Source organism: Crocodylus porosus, unplaced genomic scaffold (assembly GCF_001723895.1).
Source record: "Crocodylus porosus isolate Cpor-Errol unplaced genomic scaffold, CroPor_comp1, whole genome shotgun sequence".
Classification (NCBI taxonomy): Eukaryota; Metazoa; Chordata; order Crocodylia; family Crocodylidae; genus Crocodylus; species Crocodylus porosus.
In genome coordinates this window covers 58,909,640-58,929,817 of record NW_017728886.1, presented here as the reverse complement: position 1 = coordinate 58,929,817, position 20,178 = coordinate 58,909,640, and the positions used below count along the sequence as shown (strand labels likewise).

Genomic DNA, 20,178 nt, shown 5'->3' with positions numbered 1-20,178 from the left:
ACATAAGGCATGAGAACAAGTATTTGTTACATCTGGTTTGGATTTAGGAAGCTTTAAGCAGCCTAACATTAAACTGGAAGCAGGGCATGTAGGTGTTCACTGCTGCTGGGAGCAGTGCAAGTAGCCTACAGTAAGTAACTTGGGAGTGGGGGGAGGAGGGAGTCTGGTGGGTCCACGGGGAAACTGGTAAGTCTGTGAAGTGGATTGATGAGTCAGTGGCAGGGGTGGTAGGGAGCATTGCTCAGTCTGGGAGAGGTAATGGGGGGCTAAAAATAGCCTGGTTGGGGTCCTGGAGATAGGAACAGCACATCCCTAGGGCTGGAGTGAATGGCTGGACTTTTCCAGCCCTGGGGCTGTATTCTGAAGAGTTGGGTTAACCCTTTTGTAGATCAGATTAACCCTTTATCAATCTAAAGTTAGTTCACCTCCTGAGGTGAGTTCTTGAGGTAAGCAAACTTAGATCATGTGTGCCATATTTTCGGCAACTTAAGCCCTGTGAATACCTGCACAGCTGGGCATTTATATCAACCTATTCTTGGTTAGGTCAAGCGAAATGTAATGTTTGTACATACCCAAAGACAACTTTTAGAGAGAATTATATACTGGATATGTTGTAAGAAATAAACATTCCTTATTAAAATAAAACAATGTGAAACATATACAGCTGTGTATCATACAAATTAACACTGAGTCTTGGCAGATGTATCTTAATTCCTTTCCTTTTATAAAAATTTCTGAGTAGCACAATGCTAAATATTGAATTAATATGCACATTGAAAGTATGCCAGCTGGTTTTTTTAACGCTACTTCCATGTTTTGTGTTCCAGTTGTATTTCAAAAATATAATCAAGAGTTCATTCAATATAAACCTATGTAGGACTGGTGTGAGAAATATCAAGGAAATCTAAAGCATCCTTCAATATCACAAGATAAATACTCTTGAATATCTTCAGCTGAGTACAGTGAATCCTCTCTTATGGGATACATTTAGTTTTAGACATGCATTTTCAAAGAGCTGGTAGTTTAATTGTTGGCAGGACTGATTGTTTTCTTTGCAGGAAATGTATGTCAGGAAGTGAATGAAATTACCATGTTCACAAAGATGCAGCAGTTTACATGTTCAAATGAACAATGGCCAGCTTGACTGAGGACTTCCACTATAATTTCAAAAGCATTTTATTTGGGCACATCAATTCAGCATGGATCTTGATTATTTTCCTTGTGAAATAAATTTAAGCTTTATTTATAGGCTCTGGAATTAATGAGATCTCCGAGAAAAAAAACTGACTCATGTACAAGTGCTTTTAAAAGGTTTGAAAACTATAATTTAATCTTGTAATTTGATAAACCAAGACAAATGAGGGAATTGATAAATAGGTATTTCAATCACAATGCTACCATAAAACCATATAAATAATAAACACATGCCAGGTCTAAAAGACACGTTCATTTCAAAGTGCTGATTTAATAAAAACTGGCAAGTTATAAAGCTGATTGAATTACCTCTATATTTATATGTGCTGCTTGCATGCAGTGTTTTCAATTTTAGAGTAAGAAAACTGAATATGACAAAAGCAAAACCTTTTCATACTATTAACAAAAAGAGAGTTTCTATTAGGTATCTTTGTCATTAACCTAATCATTTTTTCATGGCTACAAGTCAACTGTTGCTAGCTTTGTTTCAGTAGTGGTTGTGAATTTTCTTTTGATGATTTAAAAAAAAAAATTCCTGAATTTGACTAATCCCTAAAGAAGTTTCAACTTTTGAGAGTCAAATATCTTCCTCTAACTTGTAGTCAGCATTTTATGAAACAGGTCCTATTGTTATGAAAATGTTTCTCCAGGCTTTTTGTTATGTGCTTTTATTTCTGAACCCGGCTGTTTCTATCTTTGCATTTTACTGTTCAAAGGTCAGGTCAAAGGTATTGAATGTTTGACCATGGCTATGTTGAATGTAAGTGAACCCAAGAATGGCCTTTCTGATTGATCATCTATTTAAACAGTGAGATTGTTATGCCTTTGGATTAAAATGTAACCCAGGGCACTAGAAGACTGGAGCCACTAGCTGTTTGGGAAATATGCATAGAGAATTCTCTATTGCTTGCAGTGTTTGATGTGGGTCTGAAATTCTGTGTGAGCCTTTTAGGTCTTCTTCCCATAACCTCTGTGAATATCTTTTCCTTTGTTTTTGCATTTTCTATACACATCCAATTTCAAAATAATTCTTTTAATACAGTGTAATAGTAAGGAGCTACTGTATGTGCACACAGAACAAATTAAATATGGAGCACTTAACACAGTCTTTCCTAAATGAAGATTTAAGAGAGAAACAAATTTTGAGATCATAATTTTAAATGGGGACTTCCACCTAAAAATTGAGATAATCTGATCTAAGAACTTGTGTCATTCGGTGTTAATACTATGTGCTATTTTTTTCCTGAAAGCTGTTCTTTTAAAAATACATTTGACATTTATGCATGTGACAGTAATAACTGGTCTTACATATTCTTTCCTTGGGGTTTAATGCAGTACATTATACCAAATGTAAAACAAAGGCAAAATCTAATACATGCTGAGAACATCAAGCAGAATAAAGATCAGTGGTAATGTTCACTCCTACCTTCTGCTGTGTCATTATTTTTGCCGTTAAGTAGTTATAAAATAGCATGGGTGACACTAGTATCTGTGCTTGTGCATTACAGTCTCACTTAATGAAACCTACTTGGATGTAACAACTGCTGCTTTTAATGGTTTCTTTTACTTCTGCAGACAAGATTAAGTCACTAAGAGGAGATAGGTCATCATTCTCAAATTATTAATTTAAAAAACTAAAAATGTCTTGAGCTAATTCCAAGGTGGTAGGTCTGGGAATCAGCAAGTTGACAAGGTATTTCTCATGGCTTTTAAAACTGGTATTCCTTTGTACCAGCCAAGAAAACAACAATAATGCTGTAAGTATCTTTTGGTTGGTTAAGTAGAATGAGTCTGATCCAGACAGATTCAGAGAGCCCGGACAGCTCCCACTGAAATCAGATTAAGAAGTAGTGATAAAGTCTTTGGTACTTTGTTTCAGAAACTGTCTTTCATCTTTGTTACCTGGTTCTTGGTTTTATTAGCATGGGAATCAGTCAATGGGAGTTTCAGGATCTGGTCTTATTTTTTTCTACTGAGAATGATGCAATGGCAATTTATAATATGAGTAGTCCTGGTCTTTGAATATTCTTTATTCCCACTCCAAAAATTGCTGAGGACATGACTCCATTCCACCTGCCACAATCAGTTATGCCAGCCCAAGGTGGCTGCAGAGGTGACCACTGTAATTTGGTAATCTTTTATATCTATGTTGCACTTCTATAAATGGCTATACATAATGCTCAGCCATGGAGAAACAGACTTAATCATTTTATATATGTGTGTGCATGTGCGTGCGTGTGTGTGTGCGTGCACGCAAATGTACATAAACTAGTGTTTATGATTCAGGTGCATTATTTAAAGAATCTCCTCTTGGCTAGCTCGAATACATTCCCTACCCTGCCTGTCAGCTCCCATTCAATAATGATAGGTCAGCTTTTATCTCTGATCAGCTCATGGTGACAACCTCCATCACCTACTTAATAGATTTACAAACAAGCACCTCTTGACTTTCTTCCATTTTACCCCTCACGCTCAGGTTGAGCTCTACAAAATTACCTCATCCACCTTCAATTCCTATGTAGTATCGATGCTTACAGGAGGCTATTTCTGAGACCACCACCTATGATGCCATCTAATATTATCTCACTGTCCCCTTGAACTCCTTCATACATGTATATCCATTTCTTGACTTTTTCTCATACTTACTTGGCAGCTCTTTTGGGAAAGGGCCATCTTTTTGTTTTGTGTTTACTTTGTGCAGCACGATGGGGTCCTGGAAAAATCATGGAGCCAGGTCCTCAAGGAATCCATTTCTAAGCACTTGGCGCAAGCCTACATGTGCACTTAAATGTGACTAAATTTAATGTGCATTAAGTTGATGCACATTAAGCAATTTTTGGCAGGTGGCTACACGTGCAGAGACTTGGCATTAAAGCTAGCTCACTTGGTACTAAAGTTAGTGCCAATGACACTATTGTTAGTGCCAAGTCCCTGCAGCCCTGGCATGTGCCCCTAGCAGCTGGGCAGACCAGCACTAATGTTAGTGCAAGGTCACATCTACACTTGAGTTAATGCACTTTAACTAATCATACCTAAATTTGATACCTGCATTTGAAGATATCAAATTTAGACACAAATAGCCTAATTTAACCATTTTTAATGCATATTAAGAGCATGCACGTGTAGACGTGCACCCATAATGTGCATTAAATTAGGCTAAGGTGCATTAATGTATGTCATGTAGATGAGCCCTTGGAGTAGATAAAGGTGATTAGGAACAGTCAGCATGGATTCACCAGGGCAAGTCATGCTAGACGAACCTGATTGCCTTCTATGGTGAGATGACTGTGCCCAGTTTTGGGCCCCCCACTACAGAAAGAATGTAAATAAATTGAAGATAGTCCTGTGGAAGGCAAATAAAATGATTAGAGGGGTACATGACTTCTGAGGAGAGGCTGAGGGACCTGGGCTTATTTAGTCTGGAGAAGAGAAGACTGCGGGGAGATATAATAGCAGACTTCAACTCCCTGAAAACTGGTTCCAAAGAGGATGGACCAAGACTGTTCTCAGTGGCATATAATAAAACAAGGAGCAATGGCCTAAAGTAGCAGCAATGGAAGTTTAGGTTAGATATTAGGAAAAACGTTCCCACTGGGAGGGTAGTAAAACACTGGAACAGGATACCCAGAAGGGTTGTGAAATCTCCATCCTTGGAGGTTTTTAAAACTTGGCTAGACAAGTTTTCCATGAAAATTCTTTTTGTGATTTGATGTAAATGCCTTGAAGTGGAAACATTTCTATGAAATATTTTAGTTTCAATTAACAGTTATTTCTGATGAGAACTGGTTTCATCCTAAAATTCCCTAACAACTCTGTTATAATCTATTTTATTTAATAGGGAAAATAGAACTGTAACATTGGGATCAACCTGAACTGATTTTTTTTGTCTTGAATTTTCCTTTGTGGAGAATTTAGGACATTTTGGGATTTACTTCAGAATGAAAACAACTTTGTAGGTCTTCACTTCTTTTGCGACTGCTGCCTTGTGTGTAGCCCTAGTCACAAGACAGGGATACTTCCCAAGTACTCTATCTTATTCTAAGACCTCTACATGCTCAAACAAAACAGATTCTCTTCAAAAGATAAAATGATATGACAATTTAGATATTGTCTTTGAATGACCTCCAAAATAGATCAGGAAGTGATTACCAAATTTGATTTGAAATGTATGTATTACAATGACTGGAAAAAAAATCAAATGAAATATCCTAATAATAGAAGTCGCCAGCATTGAATGAGATGAGAAATAGGGAAGAGATACAAACATTCCTATTCATAGGTTTATATTGTCTTTTCAATTTTCATTAAGCATGAAAGTCAATGAATACCAAGGGATTTAAAGTATATACATATATTTTTGCAAACCTAACAACAGTAATAAGCCACAGTGTAATAGGGTGAGAATTGATTTTTTTTCTCAAATTGGTATGTAACATTTTTTTCAGTATCCCAATAATCTTTCCATGATTATCTTTAGTTTCATAAGCATTTTGTGCTCTTTACCTTGAGCCATTTGATTTCAAAGCCTGATTGTATCTCTCCAACAAAACACACACTATTTATCCTCTTCCCACTATAGCTGGAACTCTTCAACTAAAGTGTTGCTACATGCTCTCCCATTTTAAAAACTTGCAGATCAGGACATTGATCTAATAGTTCAATAATGCCTTCTGTGTACTATTTTGTTTCCCCCTAGGGAAAAAAAAACTTTGCTTTGTAGGAACATCAGGAAACTCATTACTTTTCAATAGTGTTTTGATCCCAAACCATGTCTAGGGGTCTTAAGAACAAAACCATGCTTTATGAAAGACAGCATGAAACCCACTGCTCTACTTACTGCTCTTTTTCTGGGCCTAAATAATTTCCAAATTCAAAATGAATCATTAATATGAAAACTAATAAGATCCAGGAATTTTTCTAAACAACTTTTCTAAAAACAAATCATCTGAAGTTTTTAATCTTTTCATTTCAGGCCTGAGAGAGAATTCACCTGTTAATTGATAGACCAGCATGACACATTTGATTTTTTTTCATTGTTATAGTGTGCTGGCAAATGGCGCAAAATGTGCACCTGATCAGAATTGCATTGTCCTTCCTTTCACTTCAGTGAGTTTTTGATCCAGATTTTACTATACTCTGCTTTCCATTTTCCTATGACTCAAACAACAAATGTACAAGCAAGCATCCATGAAAGGAAAAATCATTTTAATTTCACATGCCCCGGACCCTATGCTGATACAACTCCATTATTAAGAACTGCATAGAAGCCAATTGTTGTTCACTGCAACAAGTTGTTTATTCATCTTATAAAAACTTGGAACAAGGCTACATACTCTTGGGCTCCATCTACTGGCACCTTTTCTATTTACTGTCTACACACAGTATATACAGGTCACTGCCATGACAGTCATCAAGTAGACAGTCCTGAAAATGAAGATCACACAGGAGAGCTGCAACTCCCTGAATATTCTCAGAGGTGAGGCAAGCCCCCAGAAGATATGGCTGTGGGTACTTTGTAAAATATAGTATCTTCATAGAATATTTGCACATGTCTGTTTTGTTAATCCAGTCTCCAGTAACACAGTATACTTTGAACTAGTATAAAGACAACTGACAAGAGTATTGATCAATTACTATTATTATTATTCATTTGTGCTGAGTTAGCCATGGGATTTACAAGCATGTCTCCCTTTCAAGGAGCTTACACTTAAAGGGATAGGGCTGAGGTAGATAAAACCTCATCTTGTACAAGTAGCGTCTAATTTAAAAAATACATATGTATTTTATGGGAAATCTTGATTTAAGGACAGGATTAATAGCAAGGTGTTGAGTGTCCAAACTGAGGCATATGGAGGAAGAGTCAGTGACACAATTACTACTTGAAGCAGGAATAATATAGGGCTTGTGTAGGCATAATTGTATATTGATTTTCTTTACTCCCAGCACTGGCAATATCTCTGCTACTAAGGGTTATTTTTTTCTCTTCAAAATTATATTTGCTTACAGCATACACCCCTGTGGTTTCTCTGTCATTTCCTACCAGGCTACCTAACTATATTAATACTTTGCAAAGTGCATTGAACAGGTTTCTATTTGGGTTGTGGTATCCAATATCTTTCACAGAGAAGACCACAGAGGTCCATGCTGCTTTAATGCAATTTTGAGCATATGATAGACTATGGATGGAGAGAAGCAAAGACATTACACCCAAGACAGCTAACTCAGAACTGCAGTTCCTCTAGAGCTCTCCTAACACACAACAAATGCTCATGCTTGCTGGTCTCTGCTTTAAAAAAAGATCTAGATATCCATAGTTATTTTAAATGCAGAATCAGCTTAGATAGAAAGTATGAGAACAGTTAATGTATCTCACAACCAATCAGGCTAGCAAGGGGTTAAAAAACTGCAGCAGGAAGAACTGCCAAAGCTGTCAATCAGCTGCAGCTGTGGCTCCTTAGTGAGGGATTACTAAGAAAGAGGGCTGAGCTAATGCAAGAGGATGTATTTGTAGGATAGGCTGAAGGAGGGTAGCTTGCAGTCCTGCAAACTTAGGCTAGGCTTTTTGTGAAAGAGTGCAGAGAGGCAGTGTTTGCAAGTAGAGTGCTAGAAATAGAGTGGACAATTTATTCTGAAGCCTAGTGTAGATATTTTTCTGAGCTCCCTTAGAAGGGAATGTTCTTACACGGCTAGGGAAGCTGCCTGAACAAACAGCTTGATGCTCCTCTGTAAGGAAGGGGGGGTTCAATAATCCTAAAACTATCTGTCAACATAAACACTGAGCACTGACAGAGAATAAAAACCCAAGGTTTATTTAGAAGGGACTTTTCTAAGAGCTGCTCAAGATGGCAGGGTTAGATTGTTAAAATCCAATTTGTTAAACTCTGACACAGTCACTAGCTTAAAACTAGAAAACTGTGACAAGGCGGCTTGTGTATTATGATGACTTATTTTCTGGTAGGAGCAGCTCTATCTGATTAGCCTGTCCTATCTATCTGCCTAGGGTGACTATCACTTGAGTACTTAATATCTAGAGGCATCTATTCTAAAATAGACACGGATACCTAGGCTGCCTAGTGCATTGCAGGTTTGTTGTGGTGAATTGCTATTGTTTGTGTGTTTTGTTTTTGTTGAATCATCTTGTCCAGTGTGTGACAAACTGCTAAACCTCTGAAGCTGCAAAAGGCTGTGAATAGCTAGAAATAGGTAGATTAAAAAAAAAAGTGGAATCTAACTAGGTCTGTATAAATCCCTACTGCATTGCTGTCTTAGTTCTCATAACTTATAGGAACAAGTAAAAAGCAGAATGCATCCAACTCAAGAAGGGTAGGTAATCCCTGTCCTGGGAAAGCTCTACTATTTTGAATAGACATCTATTAAAATATCAGCAGACTTCTCTCTATCCCCACCTTCTCCCTACCAGTCAGGCTTCCACCTGGTGTTAATCTAGGATATTTAGACAACCTGAGAGGTAAATGAACCTCTCATTCTACTGTTTGAAAGCAAAGCAGCCGAACACAAAACAGTCAGTTTTTAAATGGCAGGCAATATTAAGTCATGTAAAATTCACTGTGGAGTCCTCAGATCACAAAATTGTAGGGCTGTACGAAGCTTCGGTCACTGATTTGATTTAGCTGAGATTTGGCCCGATTCGGTGGCTGAATCTCTAAATCTAAATTGAATCAGGAGACCCTTTAACTCTCTGAACTGAATCGGAACCCTCCTAATTAATTTGGAGAGATTTGATGATTTGGACACAGACACAGCTTTACATGTTTTTTTCTACATACCTCAAGGTACCAAGCAGCGAATGAATGCTGAGATGGTGGGGCAGATGGAGCGTCCCATGGGAGCATGGGGGCGGTCCCCAGTGTGCTCAGCAGTAGCCCCGGAAGCGGACCAGAAGCACTTCCGGCCCACTTCTGGGTCCACCGTGGAGCACTCTGGGGGCCCCCTCATGCCCATCACAGAATTCACGAGCCATGCCTGGTACCTCGAGGTGTGTAGAAAAAACATTTAAAGCTGTGTCTATGACCAAATTGCTGATTCCCTGAATCAGCATCAAATCTTCAGATTCAGCCAAATCGAAGTGGGACAGCGATCCAAATCAACTAATCGAATCACTGTCCCCACTTCAGGCTGAATCCAAATCTAAATTGAATACGGCCTGTTTCGCACACCTGAATTCCCCTCATCTGTGCCTTCGTATTTAAACACTTATGCTTTGTATTGATAAAGGAAGAATTACTTGAGAGAAAATAGAGCTCATTGGCAGGAGATGAATGTAGATAGCAAAAGGAACTCAAACGCTCTCAATAGGAATTCTAGAGCAACAGTCCCCTGTCAGTGGCTCATGGGCAAATTGTTGCCCATGAGAGCTCAAATGTCAGAACCACAGGAAGCTGTTTTCCATATGTCTCTTTCTTCAGGGTGACTGGGGCAAACAAAGCATGATGTTGCCTCCAGGGTGTTCTATGCTCAGTATTGATGCCAAGGTTGGGGACCACTGATTAAGACCTTTCTAATATCCCTTATTTCAGGGGGCTCGACTTATATTAGACCCAGAGTTAGCTCCGTGGTATCTGCACTTACCATCCTATCACTTTTTGGAGATAATTATTTGTGCCAGAAATGGCTAACTATGAGTGGAGGTTTCAGGAAGAGTTGCTTACACAAAAATGAACCACCTCCTCTCCCCATCGCCAGCTTTTTAAGTTTCCAGAATGAATTAGTTTTGGGTAGTCTTTGTTACACATTGCATCTTGAACTTGGGCCTTGGTGAGTGGGAAAGCATGATATTCTTTAGAAAGTACCTTTGCCCATTTAAGTCCTAATGGCATATATATGCAAGTAGGTAGTCATATGGACAACGCTAACTTTTGCTACAGTGGAACTAGATGACAGAGTAAAACTTTGATGGCAGATAATTACTCGTGGATCCACCATTCCTACCACTAAAAATTCTCTCATGTTATTGCTGACAAGGCCATCAGTGCATCACAGTGAGGTGAAATACCAAAGCTCTCACCTTGGGAAAGGTTTGTTCAGCAGCAGTCACAGCAGCTTACTTCTCCCCATAAAGCTTTATTTTGACATAACCAAGCTGAAAATATTCTGGCCCAAAATGTCAGAGTTATTTAATAGTTATCTCAGTCAACAGTGTTACCACTATCATAACGAGATGAAAATCGCATCCCAATATTAACACTTCATACAGTATATGTAATTCAGCCTATATGCTCACTTCAGAAACATTTGGGATGATATGATAACTTATAGGCATGACGTGATAACTCACCTTGAAAGAATATACATTCTAACTGGAACAAGTCATCCCTCTCCCTTTATAGTCAATTCCATCACTGTTCAAATAAGTTGGTAAAGATGCCCTTTCTTTTAAAATCATTTTATTAAAGCAAATATAATTTTACAGTTAAATGTTAAGAAAACAAATCAAAATTTAAAATTGATCTAGAGACCATCCAGATACATGGATACAAAAAGTGGATAAATGGGAAATACAACTGTTGTCCCTGCTTTCTTGGTAAGCTGTTTCTGTCTTCTCAACAAACGCTACTTCAGCAAGATGCTGTCTTTTGTCTTGGATTCCTCCTTAGCCACACAAAACAGTTTTGACTTTCTATGAAACAGAGGTGTGAAGACAGTAAAACATTTCATGCCTTTTAGTGCAACGTTAATTTGATGAAGTGGAAGATCCAGGCACAATCTCACTAAAATTAATGGCATGAGGTCATCAGTTCCATTACTTCCAAACCAGCTGACTCCTCATAACAGAACAGGCTGCTCGTCTGCCACTTGGTCGTTTAATGTCTTTGTTCAAGATTTCCTTCCTTCCACCCATTACAGTAAACTGTATTTTTTTCAGCATATGCTACAAAATGCTGCACTTTTCCCTAAAAGAACAGCATGAAAAGAAGAAATATAAAGAATGAACCTCAGGAGGAGATGGTGCTGAGTGCAGAAATGTTTCTGAATCAGATGAATTGCCTCAACACTCTTAGGCTGAAGCTGTATGTTCTGCCAGTAGCCAGAATATCAAGCAGTTCTTTAATGAACTGGGATTTTGTTAGTTAACATGAAAGAAAAGAAAGCAATAAAGGCATTTTAATAAATCTAAAATTCTAGAGAACTAGAAAGGCTTCCAACATGTACATCCTGGGCCTGAGTAGTCCCATTAAAGTTGATTTATTCATGTTCTTAAAATGAAGTACAAGCTTTTGCGCTTTGCTAGGGCAGGGCCAGACCACTCAGAATGTGGCAGGATTGAATCCTACAGCAGTTTCTTTGCCTAACTAGGCTGCCTAAACCTGGGAAAATATCTCTCCCAGTGCCTCTCATAGGTTGTCATCACTCCTTAGTAAAGCCTCCCTTCACAGCTAATATGCTGTTAAAGAAGAACTAGGGCATCTTAGGAATACCTCAATTCATTAAAACTAATGTGATGAAAGGAGACAGCCCAAACACAGAAGACAGCCACAACAACCTCCACCCAGACTCTAAATGTAAAAGAACACAGTGTATGTATTAAGGCACATTAGTCATTTAGTCATTTCTGGCAGAGAAATAGATTTATTATTTTTGGTTTACAAGAGCGAGATGCTTGCCAGTTCAAAAAAATAAGGCAGGTGTCATTTCAGATTGTTGATAAGGCAACAAGGGATCTACAAATAGATGGAGAATTGGTGCTTAATCTAAAATACTGTGTATAGGAATTTAGTTCCTTTGTGTGTTTAATTAGGCTACAATGGTATTTTAGGATTAATTAATTAATTTTAGGATTAATTTATCCCTGCCCACTGAAAAACATGCAAGAAGAGGTTAAGTTAATCTTATAACACTATGTATGTACTTTACTATGATGTTTTCCCCTTCATGTGAAGAGAGACTAGCCTGTTTAGTATTTGCCACCCACTATTTACACATTTCCTTTTCTTTATGGTGTTTAGTGGGTGGTAGAACACGTACCTCTAGTGCCATGGTTCTCAACCTTTTTTGTACCAGGACCTGTTTGTAAAAATCAATGGCCAGTCCTAGTGTGTGGGGCAGGGTATGGGTTTGTGGGGCAGGAGGGGTTCGTGGGGGGCATAGGAGGCCTCAAGCAGCCCCTCATAGGCTGGAATTCTGCCAGCCTGCAGGGGAAAAGCCATGGTTTCCCATCTTTTTCTCCTTTAAAGGAGAATCCATTTTTATAGTTTATTCATGACCCTTTCATATATTCTTGCTACCCAGTTTTGGGTCGCAACTAACAGGCTGAGAAATGCTGCCTAGTACACAAATTACCCATTGTACTGTATATTGATGCGAGTGGCTTTGGTGAGTCCATCCTTCTTATCTGTCTCCACGTTGTGCCTGAGTTGGTCTCCTCAGCATAGGTCTAGAAAAGAACTCAAAGCCTGAGAAGTGCTGGACAATTCACAGTTGCTAAATTTTGTACTATTGTCAGAAAGCAACCAATGAACAAATGATGTTGAAGATCAATGCTTGTGAAAGTAAGACTTCCATGTTGGTGATATATCCCATTCAAATCTTTATTTTTTAGATTAATGTTACTACTGAAGTTGTTTTCCTCAGACTTCTAGTAGTGTCCTGCTGCATAACATTCCTACAGTAATTCTGATTACAAGCTAGAACTCTACCAAGTAATAATCTTCATTTCAGCAATTAGTCAATATTTTGTAAAACTTATCTTAGTGCTTCTGAGTGTCACTTTTGACACAGCCCCTCTGACTTCACTCAGACCCACATTCGTTGGTCATCATGAGATGGTGGTAGCATCATGACCATATTAAAGATTAAGGCAAGGCAGAATGGCTCCTTATAGACCAGGGGTGGGCAAAGTCTGGCCCGTGAGCCAGCAGTGGACTCCATTTCCCAGGAACCCCTGCCTGTATGGCTGGGGCTGGTTTCCATGGAGACCCAAGCCACAGCTGCACTGTGATAACACAAGGCTGGGGTTGCCATGCAGACCAGCCCCAGTTGTGCTGGCAGAGTGCATGGCAGGGAAGGGCACGGGGGTTCTCTGGAGCCAATGGGATCTTGCAGCAGGGACAGTTTGGTCTGGGGCCAGGGCAGAGCTGTGATCTGCAGCCTGTACACTCTAGGCGGGGGCATGCAAGGCAGGGGATCATGGCTCTGCCCCAGCTCGGGACCAGGCTGTCACTGCTGCAAGAAGCCAGGGCAGAGCCGCGATCCACTACCTGCGTGCCCCTGCTCGTAGTGTCCAGTTTGCAGATTGTGGTGCTGCCCTGGCCCCAGACCAAGCTACCTCCACCACAAGATCCCAGTTGCTCTGGAGCAGCACCCCGCCCTGCCCTGCCCTGCCATACGCCCTGCCAGCGTGGCTGGGGCCAGTCTCCATGGGAACCCCAGCCTTGTGTTATCACACCGCAGCTGTGGCTGGGGTCCCATGCAGGCAGGGATTGCTGGGAAATGAAGTCCAGCTGCTGGCTGAATATGACATTTTGCTCACCCCTGTTAAAGACTAATTTGTTCAGACAGGCATAAGCTGCCATGGGCTATAACTTACTTCATCTGTAGCCTACTGTAGTCAATGAAAGAGTGTGCCTGTCTGAACAAGTTAGTCTGTAACAGTAGTTTTCAAACTGGTTTCTGTGGAACCCTATGTTCCTGCAATATGTCCTCAGGGGTTCTGCAAAGAGATTGGGGATAATGGAAAGCTGACTGGGAGGTAGTGTGCTGCTATTGCTGCGCCGGGTCGTTTAGCTCTGTATCAGTCTTTATAACAGGGATAGGAGTTCTGTGGCAGAAAAAGTGGTACGAAAGGGTTCCTTGACTTCAAGAAGTTTGAGAACCACTAAGCTATAAGGTTCTGCCCTGCCCTGCTTTCTGCCTAACTCAGACTAACAGAGCTACTACCTCTCTCTATTCATGCAAAAAATGACTTCTGCTGATCAGATTGTGATGACATTTGCTCGCGTCTGGGTTTAGCACCTTTACTAATGTAAACCAAGGGTCAGAACAGTTTGGTCTTCATAGAGAACAACCATTAGCTAAGGGAATGAGGAAAATCATGAATTTTGTCAAGCACCATCAGACGTGGCTTCAACTTTTTTACTTTTATTTTTTAACTCTGTTTTTACAGATTTCCTCCTTTTATTGCTTTTCAAACACTCACTGTGTGCAGGGTTATTTTCAAAGCAAGTAAACACATGGTCCTGGGCCTGAGAGGTGTATGAGGTGCCTTTAACATGATAGATGTTGATGGAAATGAAAGAGAGAAAGCAGAAAGGTGACAATAAGATCACATAGTTACCCAGTATGCTGCATGCACTTCCTGCCTTCCCCATTGCAGACAGCCAGCAGAAGCACATACTAATTTTAGGTGCGAAAGCAAACAAATAGAAACCCAGTCTCTTCATGAAGAAATAATAGGTTTGTATTAACTCAAAAAACCCTTTTCTGGCAAGCTATACAATTTTTTTCCAGCCTCAGCAACTTTCTTATCTATTAATTTATTCAGTGAACTCTCTGTCTTAAAAAAGAAACATTTTTCTTTTTCTCTTCTTGGATGCACATATCTCCAGAGCTAGCTGAACAGCAAAAGCTACGCAGTAGGGATCAACTATCCAACTCAAGGTTTCTCTTACTATTTACACTATTTTGGCTATGAGGAAACACCAGTAGTTAGACAAAAAATAAAAAGCTGCCAAAGGAGTCTTAAATCAACAGGGATAAGTGAGATCTTCAAACCAAGAAAGGAAGCCATTCAAAGACACTGTCACAAGCCACATGAACGTCATTTTCCAGCTAACATATACCACTGGTTGCATGATGTCAATTTTCACTAAATCTTTATTGTGTACTAATGTTTGTGTTTGATCTTTCACTCCTTTTCAGTTAAATTATAAAATATGCCTATTCTTGCACGATAGTATGATGTTACAGTCATACATAGTATGATGTGAGCATATTACACATGTTGGGGGGAGAAATATATGTCATTTTTTAACTTAAGTTGTTCATTTGCCTCATTGAAATAAAGTTTGATCCCACACATAAATTGGAACAGCTTTTCACCCCTGAATGCTCTTTCCTTCCAGATTCCTGTGAAAGGGAGAATACAGTTAAAGAAGATTCCTTTAATTTTTTATTGGTATTTAAATATTAAAAAGAGAAAATCTGCTGAAACCAGTAATACCTTTAGCTGTGGGTTAAATGAACATGTCTTAGTCACAGATATTTTGAAGATAAACAGAACTTGTGGACAATGCAAAATGTTTTCTTAAATAAATATTAAAAATAGAATATAGATTTTGGCAAACGGATAGTCAGTTGTCCTCTTTGCATCTCCAAAGCAGGTGTTTTAAATTCTTTAGCGAATTCAAACAAATAAATATAAAGGGACACGGCAGCAGTTCTGCAGCATGGATTATGAGCTTCATAAAGTGCTTTGGTATGAAAATGTAGGAGTGATTTCTTTTTCTTTCAGTGCAGCCTATTTGGCCTATCTCTCCTCAGACACCTCAGCTGTTAATTGCCACCATTTACTGGTTCAGCAAATCAGAATTTACATAAGCTACAGATCTTCAATATATTGAAAGTAGTTAAATAAAAAAAAAATGACTAACATTTTCAAGAAACTGATAATAAGAGTTAGCATGTTTATGTTTTATGTGATTTCAGTACTATCCTCACCAAACCCACATTACTCACATTATGTAAGCAGGAAAATGAATGATTTGTCAGGGATTACAAGGCAGACAGTGTTGAGGTCTTCACTGGGACATTGGACAGGCCTGAGCAGCAAACAAGGGTGCTGCTATACCCAGCTCCATGCCTTCTGCCTTGAATTGCTATAGAACCGCCCATAAAAAAAAGATTTTCCAGCTTGTGGAAAATCCTAGGATTTAAACTCTTTTTCCTTCCAAACCAGAATGGAAAGGGGGAAAAATGCCTCATGAAATGCAATTTCAATTTTTTTAAAAAATGTTGTTTGGCGCCAAGTGAAACATTTAATTTTACCAAAGTCAGAACAGTTCTCATCTTAATTTGAGTTTTAAAAGCAAAAAAAAAGGTTTTCAGATTTTTTCATATAAAAATGATAAATCTTCACTTGGAAAAAACCCATTCCAAATGAAAACATCCCATTCTAAACATGTTAAACTGTAACATTTCAATGTATATGCCATGTTTGAGGGAGGGGAGCTTTTCAGAGTAAAATACCGCTGAAATGGGCTATTTTTTCTAAAACTATTTTATGGCATTTTTCATTGAAAAACAAAACCAAACCTCTATTTGACCATAAATGTCCAAGCAGCTCCCTTCCACTGTGCTCAAAGTGGAGAATGTGATCCTCACAGACAAATCTTTAGGTGTCATATATTGACATAGCACGGCTGATGTTTTATACCAGCTGGGTATTTGCTCCTTAGGTTTTATCTTGAAAGGACTGTGTTAGCCACTTATCTCTGGATAGCTACAGTACTCCCACATAACATAAGAGCTAGCCTTTAATGGGTCAGACCATAGGTCCATTTAGCCCAGTATTGTCTTTCACAAAATGGCAGAATGTGGACACTGAGCAGGAGCGTGAACAAGGCATGTCCAGAATTTTCCTCCTGATGCACCTTTCCAGATATAGCTTCTAGCATTTCTGTATTGTATTTATATTTTTGGTACAGCTATTTCTAAAGTTTTGTGCCTTAACACATGCTTCAGTCTACAGCTTTCCAGGTGTAGCCAGCATTTCAATAAAAATAAACTGACCTCTGAGGACATAAGCAATTACTTTGTGAGGTTTTAAAATCTGTTTTCATCAACGCAGAAAGAAGACAACCAGAGTCTTTTTGTATGGGATTTACTTTCCTTAATGGAAGGTATATTTAAGGCCAAAGCAAGATTTTCAGTGTTTTATTAAGCTTTTTTTGTTTCATAACAGAACTGATTTCTGTGTACCTATTAAAATGAAATAGATTTTTTTTTTGTTTAAGGCCATCATTGGAAAGTGGAGGAACATAATCTGCAAGTCTGAAAACCAAAGATAGGTGAGTAGATTAAGATAAATATCCTAATTTAAAAATTATTTTGATGGGGTGGGAAAGGGCAGCTCAGTATTGTCACCTCTGCAAACAACCCCACTACATGCATGACTGCTCTCATTGTTGAGAAGGCTGCACCCATCAACATTTACATTAGCGCTCAGCAGTTACTGTAGACAGAGCAGCTGCAGGAGCTTATAGATCCATCCTGTGCTATACTAGTTGTTCTGTTTTAATTGGAATGTAAAGATTAAAGTCTTCATTAAGTTCTCTCTGAGCCCTGCCTTCTTCTCTTATAGATCAACTGCTTGTCCTCCTAACCAGTGGACCAGCAAGGAACATCTGCAGCTCAAAAGAAATGCATATGCAACAGTGATCTTAGGATTAAAGGTCAACAGACTTCTTCGATACTGAGGATCCTCTCTCCTTTGCAGGGTGTCTGGTGTCTTTTACATCCCATTGTTAGAAACTCTATACTTCCTGCCAGCCTCTTGCCTCTTTATTCAGTCCAAGGGCTGCAGTCTTGTGCAGGGCATTAGCAAGCTGATCAGAGCTATTTTCACGCAGCGGCTGTCCACAAGAGCACTGGTGCTGCCTGAGGCAAATAATCAGACCCTTCCCTAGGTTTCTGATTGCAAAACAGAGGGAGAGGACGACTACAACAGCTGCAGTGCTGGCTTGTTCTTGACAAATGGTCCTGTCACTCTTCTTATTGATTAGCAGTGTTATGACATTTCCCTTCAAAAGCACAGATGTGGCACAGGCAGTGACAAGAGCAGCGCTCTGGGAGGAAAATAAAGCTTGCTATTTTCCATTTTCCTTGCTGCATCTGTTCATATTCACAGCAATAGTTTCTGTGAAACTGACCGTCTGTATCAGGAAGTGGTAGGAGCAGGTGAAACCTTTTGTTAAAGGCAAATCCAGTTTGTCAGTACAAGGGACAAATTGCGGATAACAAGCCTGATGCTTACCTCACGCTGCTACTGGCACAGCACTGTGGTCAATGGAGTTTATGGGTGTACGTGGAGAAGAGAATTGAGACCAATGAATCTGTACATGATGTCAGTTTCTCATAATGCTGCTGGACCAAATTCTTCTTTCAGCTCTGGTAATACAATCCATAGGGCAAAGATGCACATGACACTTATACCATACTAAATCTGTAGTGTTAACGTTGGAACATTCTGTGAGGAATCGCACATTAAAGGTTTCTTTTCATTTTAATTTCTTTAATTTAACGTTTCTTGGCTGCACAGCTCTTACTTGCCGCTAGAGGGTAGGTGAACAGGAGTGTGGCCAGGAGCCAGAACACTTGGGCTCTATCCCTGCTCTGAGTGTGGGAGGGAGAGGGGAAGCTAGAAGCAGTGCATCCTGGGGTGCTGAAGGACTACAAATTGCTCATTTTATCTCCGTGGAGTAGATTGACAAGCTAGGTTGTACCGCCCAGAGCTAACCCTTGGCTGAAGCAATATAAGTATGCGATGCTCAGAGGGCACTTAGCACAAGTTAACAAACTTTAACCTATGGACGCTTGCATTTTAAGTGTCCTTAGTATTGTCCAATGTAACATGTAACCCTATAGTAACTCCAGCGAAGCCTTTGGGTCTGATCCTTAGGTTCTGCCCAGCTGCACTCTATGTAGATTTCAGGTGTTGGTTGCAGAGAAGAGGAGGGAGCCAAAGTCAGGGGAGGGTTATGCTCCCAACCAGATTCTGGCTATGAATGCAAATTAGAATGAATTCTGATGCAGGTACCATGCACAGGGTTTTATATCCTCTCAATCGCAACGCAACATCCTGTTCTCCCCTCCCACTAGCCTGGGCAAATGTAGGCTACATGACCATGTATACCCTCAGACTATATCAACTTCCACCATTTCTATATCATATAAGCCACCATGCACAGGACCCCATATCCACGGAATCCCTACAAAACAGTGTACCTAATTGTACTTATTTTTAACATACTCTTAATAAGTTTTATATGTTAAGGAAAGGCAAAGGACCCCTTTAACTCATATCATCCTAATGCCCAAAGCAAGATTGGTCTAATAACCACTGTGAGCTCTGTCAGGATCACCAGACTACAACAGAAGCCTAGACATATTGCCTCACTATTGGGGGGACTGGTAGAAATAGAATAGCTAGCTATGACCCACTGCCGAATTGTAAGAATCCAGAACTAAGTCATTCACCCCTTTTCACCTCCAGAGAAAGTCCCAATTAACATCACTAGGACTTGGGGTTGAAGCCATTCATTTCAGTAAATCTACTCTAGTGTAGATTGTACCCAGCTGCATATCTCCATCATAACTGATTTCAGGGATGCAACAGAATAAGGTCACTCAGTATTTAAAGGTCATTGGGACTTAAATAAAATAACTGTGGTTCAATGGGTCCAAGATGGACATAACAAGACAGCACCTTGGATTTAGCCAGGCTGTGCTCAGTGCACAGGACTTGAAGTGGAGGACAAAGGCAATCCAAAGTCACCTTTTTGGTTCTCTGATACTGAAGATCTGTATTAGAGCAGCCTGGAAACCTCTAGTTATGCTGTCATGAGTAATGAGTGACCTGAGACATGCCATATTGGGCCAGGGCACATTTGGGAGGTCCTGAAATCTTTTATCAGAAAGTTTCAGGATATCTAAGGTTCAAAAGGACCACTCCACCAGCCCATTCAGCAAGTGGCTAAACTGCTCATCCCAGCTGTCCGATATGTGGGAAAGTCTGCACATCTGAGCTTTGTAGAACTTCCAAGTATCTTCAGCCTCTCACTAGTTCTGAAATGAATAGCCATGGTCTGACCCTACATCCTTTTTATCAAGTATTAACAGTAATGACCAGAAGTTATTGTAGGGTTCTTTATGCTTGCAGTGAAACAAATGAGAGCAAATACGCAGTATATGCCCTTAATTAAAACCCATTTTTTTTCAGGCAGTTTGGACTGCCTATTCCTGCTTCATAAA

The 20,178-nt window shown here is 39.6% G+C and overlaps 1 long non-coding RNA gene across 1 annotated transcript; it reads left to right on the top strand.

Moving 5' to 3' along the window:
* Nucleotides 1-3,425: 3,425 nt before the first annotated feature.
* LOC109321701 lies at nt 3,426-12,462 on the top strand. Its single transcript, XR_002104155.1, has 4 exons — nt 3,426-3,437; nt 7,018-7,026; nt 9,026-9,032; nt 12,304-12,462. It is a non-coding gene; the product is annotated as an uncharacterized LOC109321701 (long non-coding RNA).
* Nucleotides 12,463-20,178: the final 7,716 nt, after the last annotated feature.